This window comes from Bos mutus, chromosome 6 (genome assembly GCF_027580195.1).
Source record: "Bos mutus isolate GX-2022 chromosome 6, NWIPB_WYAK_1.1, whole genome shotgun sequence".
Taxonomy (NCBI): Eukaryota; Metazoa; Chordata; class Mammalia; order Artiodactyla; family Bovidae; genus Bos; species Bos mutus.
Window position 1 is genome coordinate 21,117,441 of NC_091622.1, and position 12,087 is coordinate 21,129,527.

Sequence of the window (12,087 nt, forward strand, 5' to 3'; positions counted from 1 at the left end):
GAAGCTGATGTGCCTAACCAGGCCAATTAGAGAATCTCCTGAAGGCCTTTTCACTATTTTATTATGCTAGCTGCTTCTGGATGATGAGGAACATGAGAATCAAATTTCATAAGCAGGAACCAGTTTCCAAATATATTAACTTTTCCTTCCCTCTGAAATCATATCTTAACATGTTCCAGGTACTTGGACTCTAGAAATTTCACTGAAGCAACACACTATAGAATTTTTATGGCATTTATCACCTTTCCTCTGGTACACATGGATACTATCGATGTGTGTCCAAGGAGAATTCTATTGCTAATTGAATGACCTCCAGTTCAGTTCAGTCGCTCAGTCATATCCGATTATTTGTGACCCCATGGACTGCAATACGCAAGGCTTCTCTGTCCATTACCAACTGCAGGAGCTTACTCAAACTCATGTTCATAAGTCAGTGATGCCATCCAACCATCTCATCCTCTGTTGTCCCCTTCTCCTCCTGCCTTCAAACTGTTCCAGTATCAGGGTATTTTAAATAAGTCAGTTCTTCGCATCAGGTGGCCAAAGTATTGGAGCTTCAGATTCAGCATCAGTCCTTGCAATGAATATTCAGGACTGATCTCCTTTAGGATGGACTGGTTGGATCTCCTTGCAGTCCAAAGGAGTCTCAAGAGTCTTCTCCAACACCATAGTTCAGAAGCATCAGTTCTTCAGTGCTCAGCTTTCTTTATAGTCCAACTCTCACATCCATACATGACTACTGGAAAAACCAAAGCTTTGACTAGATCGATCTTTTTTGGCAAAGTAATGTCTCTGCTATTTAATATGTTCTCTAGGTTAGTCATAACTTTTACACGGAGCAAGTGTCTTTTACTTTCATGGCTGCAGTCACAATCTGCAGTGATTTTGGAGTCCAAGAAAATAAAGTCTGTCACTTTCCTTGTTTCCCCATCTATTTGCCACGAAGTGATGGGACCAGATGCCATGATCTTAGTTTTCTGAATGTTGAGTTTTAAGCCAGCTTTTTCACTCGCCTCTTTCACTTTCATCAAGAGGCTCTTTGGTTCCTCTTCACTTTCTTCCATAAGTGTGGTGTCATCTGCATATCTGAGGTTACTGACACTTCAATATAAATATCTGAGATTATTTGATTCCAGCCTGTGCTTCATCCAGCCCAGCGTTTCTCATGATGTACTCTGCATATAAGTTAAATAAGCAGGGTGACAACATACAGCCTTAACGTACTCCTTTCCCGATTTGGAACCAGTCTGTTGTTCTATATGTTCTTGATCTGCATACAGATTTCTCAGGAGGCAGGTCAGATGGTCTGGTATTCTCATCTCTTAATGAATTTTACACAGTTTGTTGTGATTCACACAAAGGCTTTGACATAGTCAATAAAACAGAAGTAGATGTTTTTCTGGAACTCTCTCGCTTTTTCGATGATCCAATGGACGTTGGCCGTTTGATCTCTGGTTCCTCTGCCTTTTCTAAGACCAGCTTGAACATCTGGAATTTCTCAGTTCACATACTGTTGAAGCCGTGCTTGGAAAATTTTGAGCATTACTTTGCTAGTGTTTGAGATGAGTGCAATTGTGCAGTAGTTTGAGCATTCTTTGGCATTGCTTTTCTTTGGGATGGCAATGAAAACTGACCTTTTCCAGTCCTGTGGCCACTGCTGAGTTTTCCAAATTTGCTGGCATATTGAGTAAGCACTTGCACAGCATCATCTTTTAGGATTTGAAATAGCTCAACTGGGATTTCATCACCTCCACTAGCTTTGTTCGTAGTGATGCTTCCTAAGGCCCACTTGACTTCGCATTCCAGAATGTCTGACTCTAGGTGAGTGATCACATCATCCTGGTTATCTGGGTCATGAAGATCTTTTTCTGTATAGTTTTTTCTATATTCTTGTCACCTCTTCTTAATATCTTCTGCTTCTAGGTACATACCATTTCTGTCCTTTATTGTGCCCATCTTTGCATTAAATATTCCATTGTTATCTCTAACTTTCTTGAAGGGATCTCTCATCTCTTCCATTCTATTGTTTTCCTCTATTTCTTTGCACTGATCCTTGAGGAAGGCTTTTGTATCTCTCCTTGCTATTCTTTGGAACTGTGCATTCAAAAGGGTATATTTTTACTTTTCCCCTTTGCCTTTAGCTTCTCTTCTTTTCTCAGCTGTTTGTAAGGCCTCCTCAGACAACCATGTTGCCTTTTTGCATTTCTTTTTCTTGGGGATGGTCTTGATCACTGCCTCCAATACAATGTCATGAACCTCTGTTCATAGTTCTTCAGGCACTCTGTCTATCAGATCTAATCCCTTGAATCTATTTCTCACTTCCACTGTATAATCGTAAGGGATTTGATTTAGGTCATACCTGAATGGTTAGTGGTTTCCCCTACTTTCTTCATTTTAAGTCTGAATTTGGCAATAAAGAGTTCATGATCTGAGCCACAGTCAGTTCCTGGTATTGTTTTTTCTGACTGTATAGAGCTTCTCCATCTTCAGCTGCAAAGAATATAATCAATGTTTTCGGTATTGATCATCTGGTATTGACCATTTGGTATTGACCATCTGGTGATATCCATATGTAGAGTCTTCTCTTGTGTTGTTGGAAGAGGGTGTTTGCTATGACCAGTGCATTCTATGGCATTTATCTCCTTTCCTCTGGTACACATGGATACTATCGATGTGTGTCCAAGGAGAACTCTATCATTAATTGAATGACTTAGTGATGTTCTACAATGGGTAGGCTATCAAAATACCTATGGATAAGATTATTATACTGGACTAGAAAGCTAGTTGCCTTAGTATAAGTGAAGGTGTATTTCAGACTCTGCCAGGTGAGAACAAACAGTTCCAAATAAAGAGATAGAATATCAGAGTAGCATTTGTTACATTAATCGATCCATTCCAGGTGCTGGAGATTATGTCTGTTTGCTCCAGCATCAAAATCACACCTGAAACTGAGGCTACAACCATACTCATAAATAACCATACTTGCCTCTGGAAATTACATGCCACAGCTTGGTCCCTGCCACCATAGGACACAACATCCTTATTGAATCTGGGATCCCAATTCAATGGTAGTGGTTCCCACTGTCATTCTGGCCAACAGAGAATAACCAGCACAGATATCTTTAAGAATACTAGAATTCCCTGTGGGTGTATTTCTCACAGCTTTTGTGAAGTAACTAATCTCTGAACATTACAAAAAATATAATAAATGGAATGAGTGGGACTTTCATGATAAATTTACTCTAGAATTTATTTGATTTCTTTTAGCCTTTGGACACCATCCTCTACACTGCACCAGGGAAGTAATGGCATTTCCACTTCATTTAGTGAGGCCATATTTGAGTGCAAAGTTTGTTGCTAGCCTCCAAAATTGTTACTCCCAGTCACCAGAGCTAACATATTGAATCTGGAATCCTGCTTAATGCAAGCATATCAACAAATTCAATCAGACCCAACATGATATTTCTTTTATCCTGCCCCTGTAGCTTTAGGATCTATTTCCATATCAGGAGTGGTAAATCCCCTGATGATTTTCATCTGCCTTCTACCTTCTAGGTCCTACCAAGATTTGAATCTGGTCATAGGTCTATAAGCAATGAGAACTGGTTACCCCTCTCCATTTTCAGGATAAAATCCTCCCCAGTCATTGCTCTACATTTAACACATGCAATCTTGTGATTTTATGAATTAATTTTGTACTATAATGCAGCACCCTTGGCCTTCCAGATGGGGCTAGTGGTAAAGAACCCATCTGCCAGTTCAGGAGACATAAGCAATGCGGGTTTGATCCCTGGGTCAGGAAGATCCCCTGGAGGAAGGGATGACAATCCACTCAAACATGCTTGCCTGGAAAATCCCATGGACAGAGGAACCTGGTGGGCTACAGTCCGTAGAGTCAAAATGAGTTGAACACTACTGAAGTGACTTGGCAGGCACGCAGCACTCTTTTATGATTAGACTTAAGGTGTTGTTTTCAGAAATCCTGACCCTGTGCCTGGCTAAGGCCCTTTATTTTAGGACAAAGTCCTAAAACTGCTTTCTTATCCACAATTTAAGGTGGAAAATTAAAGCCCCACATTCCTCATTTTCTTTCTTTAAGTTCTTTTGTGTACTCTCAAGTAACCAACAAACTCCTTTATGGTCTTTATTTTCACAGAAGTGTTCTAAACCAGCACCACTTGACCTAAAGTATAGCCTTTTCTAATCACTTGATTTTCTCATAATCATTTAACCAACTACTTTTCCATTGTATGGAACAGACAACCAGTGTCACATTACTACTTGCAACAGGGTTATTAAGGAAGTTAAATTTAATAAGATCAAGGAACCAATTCCAGATATCCCAGAAAATATTTGGATAATACATCCTCAAGTTTTTATTTCTCTTGAGCCACTTTAGGATCAATTTCAGTGTCAGGGTTGCAAAGCCACAATTTTACAATATGGAATAAGACTTGTTACACAAATTATAAAAATTCCACATCCAAAGTTTTTGGCAAAGTTTACAGGAACTCGTTGCCTCTCATCTGGTGGTGGATTAGAAGTCACTGTAGGTTAGCAGAGATGGCAGTCAGGAAGAAAAGTTATGCATGGAGCAAAGGAAGACAAGGCAAACTGGAATCTTTGCAAATTAACTGGAATCAGTGTCTCACCACCTCGGTCTGAGTCATGTGGGAGTTCTGAAGAAGCCGACTTCTTTTTTCTACAGTCTGCACGTACCTGGCCCAAATGCAAAGTAAACTGGAGGAAGAGGTCCGATGGCATCTGGGTGAGCTGCAGTGCTGATGGCTGCCCAAGGCCACCAGTTCAGTCCCAAATGCATGCACTTCAGGAATGCGTCTGATATGTACCAACCATCCAAACATAGCAGAGGCCACCCACCTTCCACTTTCCAAATCCTAAGTAAATTTTTCTTGATGCCAAGCATCAATTCTTCGGCACTCAGCTTTCTTCACAGTCCAACTCTCACATCCATACATAACCACTGGAAAAACCATAGCCTTGACTAGATGAACCTTTGTTGGCAAAGTAATGTCTCTGCTTTTCAATATGCTATCTAGGTTGGTCATAACTTTCCTTCCAAGGAGTAAGCATCTTTTAATTTCATGGCTGCAATCACCATCTGCAGTAATTTTGGAGCCCCCAAAAATAGTCTGACACTGTTTCCACTGTTTCCCCATCTATTTCCCATGAAGTGATGGGATCAGATGCCATGATCTTAGTTTTCTGAATGTTGAGCTTTAAGCCAACTTTTTCACTCTCCTCTTTCACTTTCATCAAAAGGCTTTTTAGTTCCTCTTCACTTTCTGCCATAAGAGTGGTGTCATCTGCATATCTGAGGTGACTGATATTTCTCCCAGCAATCTTGATTCCAGCTTGTTTTTCTTCCAGCCCAGCGTTTCTCATGATGTACTCTGCATATAAGTTAAAGAAGCAGGGTGACAATAAACAGCCTTGATGTACTCCTTTTCCTATTTGGAACCAGTCTGTTGTTCCATGTCCATGTCCATGTTCTAATTGTTGCTTCCTGACCTGCATACAGGTTTCTCAAGAGGCAGGTCAGGTGGTCTGGTATTCCCATCTCTTTCAGAATTTTCCACAGATTATTGTGATCCACACAGTCTAAGGCTTTGGCATAGTCAATAAAGCAGAAATAGATGTTTTTCTGGAACTCTCTTGCTTTTGCAATGATCTAGCGGATGTTGGCAATTTGATCTCTGGTTCTTCTGCCTTTTCTAGCAAGGATTGATCCATATCAAATATATAAAGGTCTAAGAAGTTATAATAATAACAAAAATACTTTCCTTTGGTGGCACTGAAGATACCTACAGCAAAAACATTTTTCTAAAATAAATTAATAAGAAAAAGTATATATTTATCATGATTCTCTATAAACTGTACTAAAAGCTAACCAAATGACTCATTAAATGTTTTTTTCCAATGGAGAATTATAGCTAACAAGTAGAAGAAAAACATGAGAATTGAAAAACATCATTTGTAGACTCTAATGAAATTATTAAAAACAAAACAATTTTGCTGAAATTAATAGAGTGAAATGCTGATGGGGAAATTAACAATGAAAGTAAAGATAAAAATTAGTTTATCAGTTTGATAAAAAGGGGTATGTGTCTCATGAACACATGTTATAAAGAAGTCCATGTAACCACCATTAGAGATGTATTGCTCGTCCAAATTGATCCTAAATCTAATAAAATCTCTAAATATAATCACCAGTTCAAATACACTGGTGACTAACAGTCAGATAAACATAAAGTAGAAGATATTACACATATATTTAAAAGATCAGTGGAAAAAATTCAAGGTGGGGAGATGTCAGGGAATAGAAGTTTTAAAGACATAAAATTATAAAAAGTGTGAACAGCTTACTGTAGTAGATAAACTGTACATATCTGATAAGCAGTTTTTAATCCAGGATGTGAGTTATTTATTTGTATAATTTGGTTAGTGATATCTTTTTACAAAAGGTAGAATACTTTTGCAAATTGTCACATATCTAACATTAACTTATGCACAGAATCTTATGAATATATCTGATTAATTTGAAAACAAATTACTCCTAAAATTTTAGTAATTTTAGTAATTTTCCAATTCTTTGTCCCTTTTTTACCAGTCTCAATATGTTTATACAAATGTAACTTATTTGTAAATGCTGTGTGCATGCAGCAATTGCTGATATTAAAATATTAATGAGTTACATTTCTTAACTCAAAAGCTCCCTACAAGTTAATACAAATAAATGTTATATTTCTTCTTGTGAGTTTATATTAGGATGTAAACTCCAAAGCAAGCCACACTGAAATTTTTAAAGTTCTTTTTATCCTCAATGGAAATACACTGATGTTACACACTTCAAAAGCAGAAAAGTTCAATGGAGAGAATTTTATATTGATATATAGAGAATAAAGGGGCAGAAAAAATCTCCTACAGCATCTCTGAAATCACCTGAGATTCGCTTGAAATTTTATTTCACTGAGATGAGATTCTGGGAAATGTGTAATGCCACTAATGTGAGGTTCACACACGCATTCACTTCATTTCTGCCAGTAACCCTTTAAACACCCTCAGTTATTTCTGCACATAACCATCCATTATGAGACACAGATATTTTTATATGCCCATTCCAAGGCAAGAGAATATACTATTCATGACAGGAAATACTAGTTTTTATGGCCTGAGGCCTAAAAGGAATTAGTGTATTCTAAACTTAGCAAAATCAGATGAGGCTAAAATAAATATTACACATTACTCGTCTATTTGTGCATTCATTTTAAAATATACTTTTTCTTGGTTAAATATTTGTGAAGCAACTATGTTAGCTGGGTAGTGAATGTTTATTTAGGTACTCATTTAATCATTTGCCAGAAGATAACAGAAATGGGAGAAATAAGGATGGGTTGAAAACAAGGAGAGAAGAGCTGGCTTCTTCAGTTTTGTGCTAACAAGTAACATTTCAACATTTCTTTCTTAAAGAAATCAAAACAGGAAAAAACAGTAGTACTAATTCTCTGAGGAAAAAATAAAAGCCTCATAAATTATTGAAGAGAGAACTGGAGGGGTGGAGTCGATTTTTCTGAAAAGAAATTTTCAATAGCCTAAACATGAGAAAGCTGAGCGCCAAAGAATTGATGCTTTTGAACTGTGATGTTGGAGAAAACTCTTGAGACTCCCTTGGACTGCAAGGAGATCCAACCAGTCCATCCTAAAGGAAATCAGTCCTGAATAGTCATTGGAAGGACTGATGCTGAAGCTGAAACTCCAATACTTTGGCCACCTCATGCGAAGAACTGACTCGTTGGAAAAGACCCTGATGCTGGGAAAGATTGAAGACAGGAGGAAACGGGGATGACAGAAAATGAGATAGTTGGATGGCATGCATCGCGGACTCACTGAACATGAACTTGAGTAGGCTCCAGGAGTTGGTGATGGACAGGGAAGCCTGGTGTGCTGCAGTCCATGGATCCACAAAGAGTTGGACACGACTGAGTGACTGAACTAAACTGAAACATGAGAAATATCCAACAGGGCTTGCACATGGCAACCTCCTATATGCAGATGAACTCAACATGGAAGACATACAAAATGATACATGCACACCTGTTACCAGTCAGAATGCATGGGGGCTGAACATGGCCTTCATCCCTTCATATGACTGACAGAGTCAGGTCACATAGCTGCCATCCTCAGACCCTCTGCACTACGAACTGCAATAAAAAGACATCTCTGAATATTGTTCACTGTTGCTTAGAACCTTCTGATATGCATCTTAATTTAGAGTGTGCTTTTTTGCCACAGGCACCGACCCATGATTACAGAAGTTACATGAGAAAAAAGACTGAACATGCCAAGGTTTGGCATTTAAGTAGAGGATACTGGGGAAAAAATGCATGGTATTTCTGGAAAATGAATGCAACATCCTGTCTTCCTCTCTTTCCTCCCCAAACTAGTTGGGGAGACTGGGCAATAATGCACTTTCTAAATTTCCATTTACTCTCTATAAGGAGAAACAATACATACATCAGAACAATTTAATGATTTGATTAAATAGCACATATAAAACATTTAGCATAATGTCCAAATGTGGCAGGCATTCAGAAAGTTTGAGGTATTACTGCTAATATTATTGTCATTATCATCAGTCAAGCCTCCAACAGAAAACAAATCCAAATCAAGTGGTTCACAGAAACAGTCATGAAAGACAGATTAGAGATTTGGGCTGGATTCCGGAAGCCAACCAGAGCTGCTGGAGCAAACTGAGTTTAGAAACAATGGAGAAATGCTACCTCTGGTCCTGAAGGGACAAGAGGAGAAAGTGTGTTCCTGGAACGCTGTGAGGGCTAGAGTCTGAGCGGACAGGATCTGAGTCATGAAAGCACGCAGGTGCTGCCAGAAGAGGGCTCTGAAGTTAGAAGGTGCAGGTAAGAAAGCCCCACACCCTTCTCCTTCCATCCTCTGAACTCTTGCCAGTGTTGCTCACTAGTTGAAACCAACTGGGTGAACAATTCTAAACCTAGCCCTATGGAAAATTAAATGAGGCAGAAAAGAAGATTAACTTGAAAGGGTAGAGGTAGCAAATTAGTTCATTCTCCACACCCCCATTGGGACATACTAAAAAATTCTTTAATCTATAAGACTTTCTCCCCTACCGCCCCCCAATTCCCATATAAATGTGCATGGTTTCCATGAGAATAAATTAATAATTTTTCTCAACACCACAAAGAAGCAATTTGACTGAATCTGAAATACTTAAATATATTATGAGAATGCATTTAGAATTGAGAAATAAAGCTATCAACAACCAGTTTCCATTATGGTCTCCAATAGCAAGATGTGGATGGTCTTCTAAGGAAAAATAAAATGAAAAACCCATTGAAGTCAGACTCCAAAATAAAGAAGAGCTCAGTTTATGCTCAGAAATTACATAACTCTTCAAACCATGGTGGAGCAGCCCATGCTGAGCTGATAATGAAAGATATTTAAGATACTCTGACCATGGCTAAGAGCAGATACAAGAGAAAAGATATTAAGAACAGGATTTAGGGAGATGTAAAGATAATTTCTTCTTTATCTGTTTCTCTTTGTTGTTTTCATTCTTTCTCTGCCTCGCCCCTTCCCTTACTTTCTCTACCACCTCCCTCTCTCTCTCCTGTAACTAGAGTTCTTAGAATACTATCTCCTAGGTAGGAGACAATCCCTGATTTGGGGAACATTGCCTACAGTTTAGGAGTTACACAAATTTTGCAGAGAAATCAGGTTTACCAGTAAACAAGTTCCATCTGAAGCTTCAAACGCTGTAAGTTAAAAAGCCTTCTTGTACATATTTCAGCCCAAAGAACCACTGAACTTCCTCTAAAAATTGTCCTTTTTTCAAAGAGAAATGAACCACCAGCCAAATGGATATCTACTCATGGAGAAAACTACACATACAGATAAACTACACAAAGATCTGAACCACTTTTCCTCAGGAATCTTTGCATTATAAAGTCATCAGAGGTTCTGCACACAGGAACATAGTTCCAGAAAAACATGATTGGCGGTTTTAGTTGGAAAGAAGCTGTCGTTTAGAAATCAGGCAAAACAATCTTCAGGGCTTGAGACTGGGCAGGTACCTAGATATCTCACTAAGATATTAAAATTATCTACAAAAAGAGGGAAACATAGAATGTGTAAATAGCTTAATGCTGAAATTATTATTACACATCCTCAAAAATATATATAATTTTGGATCTTGCCTAGAAGAGGATAAAATAAAGTTGTTCTATTTTTTTTCTCTCCACCCATGTATTAGTTACATATCACCAGTGTATTTATCCTAATAGTTGTCAATCTGATCTCTGTCTAGGCCATGATATACTTCTTGTTTGCAATTCCATTAATAAGAACAAAACAGGCAGTTAAAAAATCATGGACTGCATTGTATGAGACAAAGGATGTGTTGATCAATTATCTGGATATCCATATCAATACTTTAATAAGAAAATTAGTATTTCATTTTATACTGTTTTCTACAGATCATTTTTTTACTTTCTCCAACATATGCTGCTTCTCCTTTTCATTTTTGAAAGACAAATTATAAAATAATACCAACCTTTTAGGCAGTTAGGAAGTAATCACAGGTGAATGGACAAAGAAAATATCATAAACACACATAAGGGAATTTTACTCACTCTTAAAAAGGAAGGGAATCCTGCCATTTGTGACAATTTGGATGGACCTAGAGGCCATTATGCTAAGTGAAATGAGTCAGTTACAGAAGGACAAATATTACATACTCCAGTTATATGGAGCATCTAAAATAGTCAAGTTAATAGACTCCGAGAATAGAATGGTGGTTGCCAAGGACTAAAGAAAGGATGAAGAAATGAGCAGTTAGTGTTCAATGGATGTAACAGTCTAGTTATAAAAGATGAACAAGTTCTAGAGACCTGTTGTGCAGCATTTTGCCTATAGATAACAACACTGTACTGTGCACTTAATTTTTTTTTCCCCCAGTGGAAGATCTCATTTCATGTGTTCTTACCACAAAACCAAAGGGTTTCCCAGGTGGCTCAGTGGTAAAGAATCGGCCTGCCAGTGCAGGAGACACAAGAGATGTTAAATTCAATCCCCAGGTCAGGAAAATCCCCTTGCAGAGGAAATGGCAACTCACTCCAGTATTCTTGCCTGGGAAATCCCATGGACAGAGGAGCCTGGTGGGATAAAGCTCATAGGGTTGCAAAGAGTCTAACACAACTGAGTGACCAAGCATGTATGCATGCACTGCAAAACCAAACCAAACTAAAGCAAAAACCAAAGGGACACAAGGAAACTATTAGAGGAGACATACATGTCAATTACCTTTATTGTGGTGATGGTTTTTTGAAGTCTGCCTAAGTCCACATTCAGAGCATTGTCTGCAGGCTTTTTGTATATCAATTGCATATCTGAATAATGCTGTTTTAAAAAGACATATTTTTAAAAAGAATCAAATGCTAATAGTCAAATAATACACCTGGTAATTTCTTCTTCCTGTAACGATGTGTATCACATCTGTACACTGGTCAGCCAAAATTGTGTCCAAACTTAGATATAAATAATGATTGACTGAAGTGAAGTGAAGTGAAGTGAAAGTCGCTCTTTCATGTCCAACTCTTTGCGACCCCATGGACTATAGCCTGTCAGGCTCCTCTGTCCATGGAATTCTCCAAGCAAGAATACTGGAGTGGGTAGCCATTCCCTTCTCCAGGGGATCTTCCTAACCAAGGGATTGAACCCAGGTCTCCCACATTGCAGGCAGATTCTTTACTGTCTGAGCTTAAACTATTATTGTGGGATTCTGAGTAATAATCTATGTGCACTATATTCATTGGCAGGGAAAGTAACTGAGCATGCATGCATGCACCACAAAACCAAACCAAACTAAAACAAAAACCAAAGGAAAACAAGAAAACTATTGGAGGAGATATACATGTCAATTACCTTTATTGTGGTGAGATTTTATGGAGTCTGCATAAGTCCAAATCCGTAACTCTTAATTAATATTTCTTATATTACAATAAGAGATTGTATACTGAATGTTTCAAATTTAAT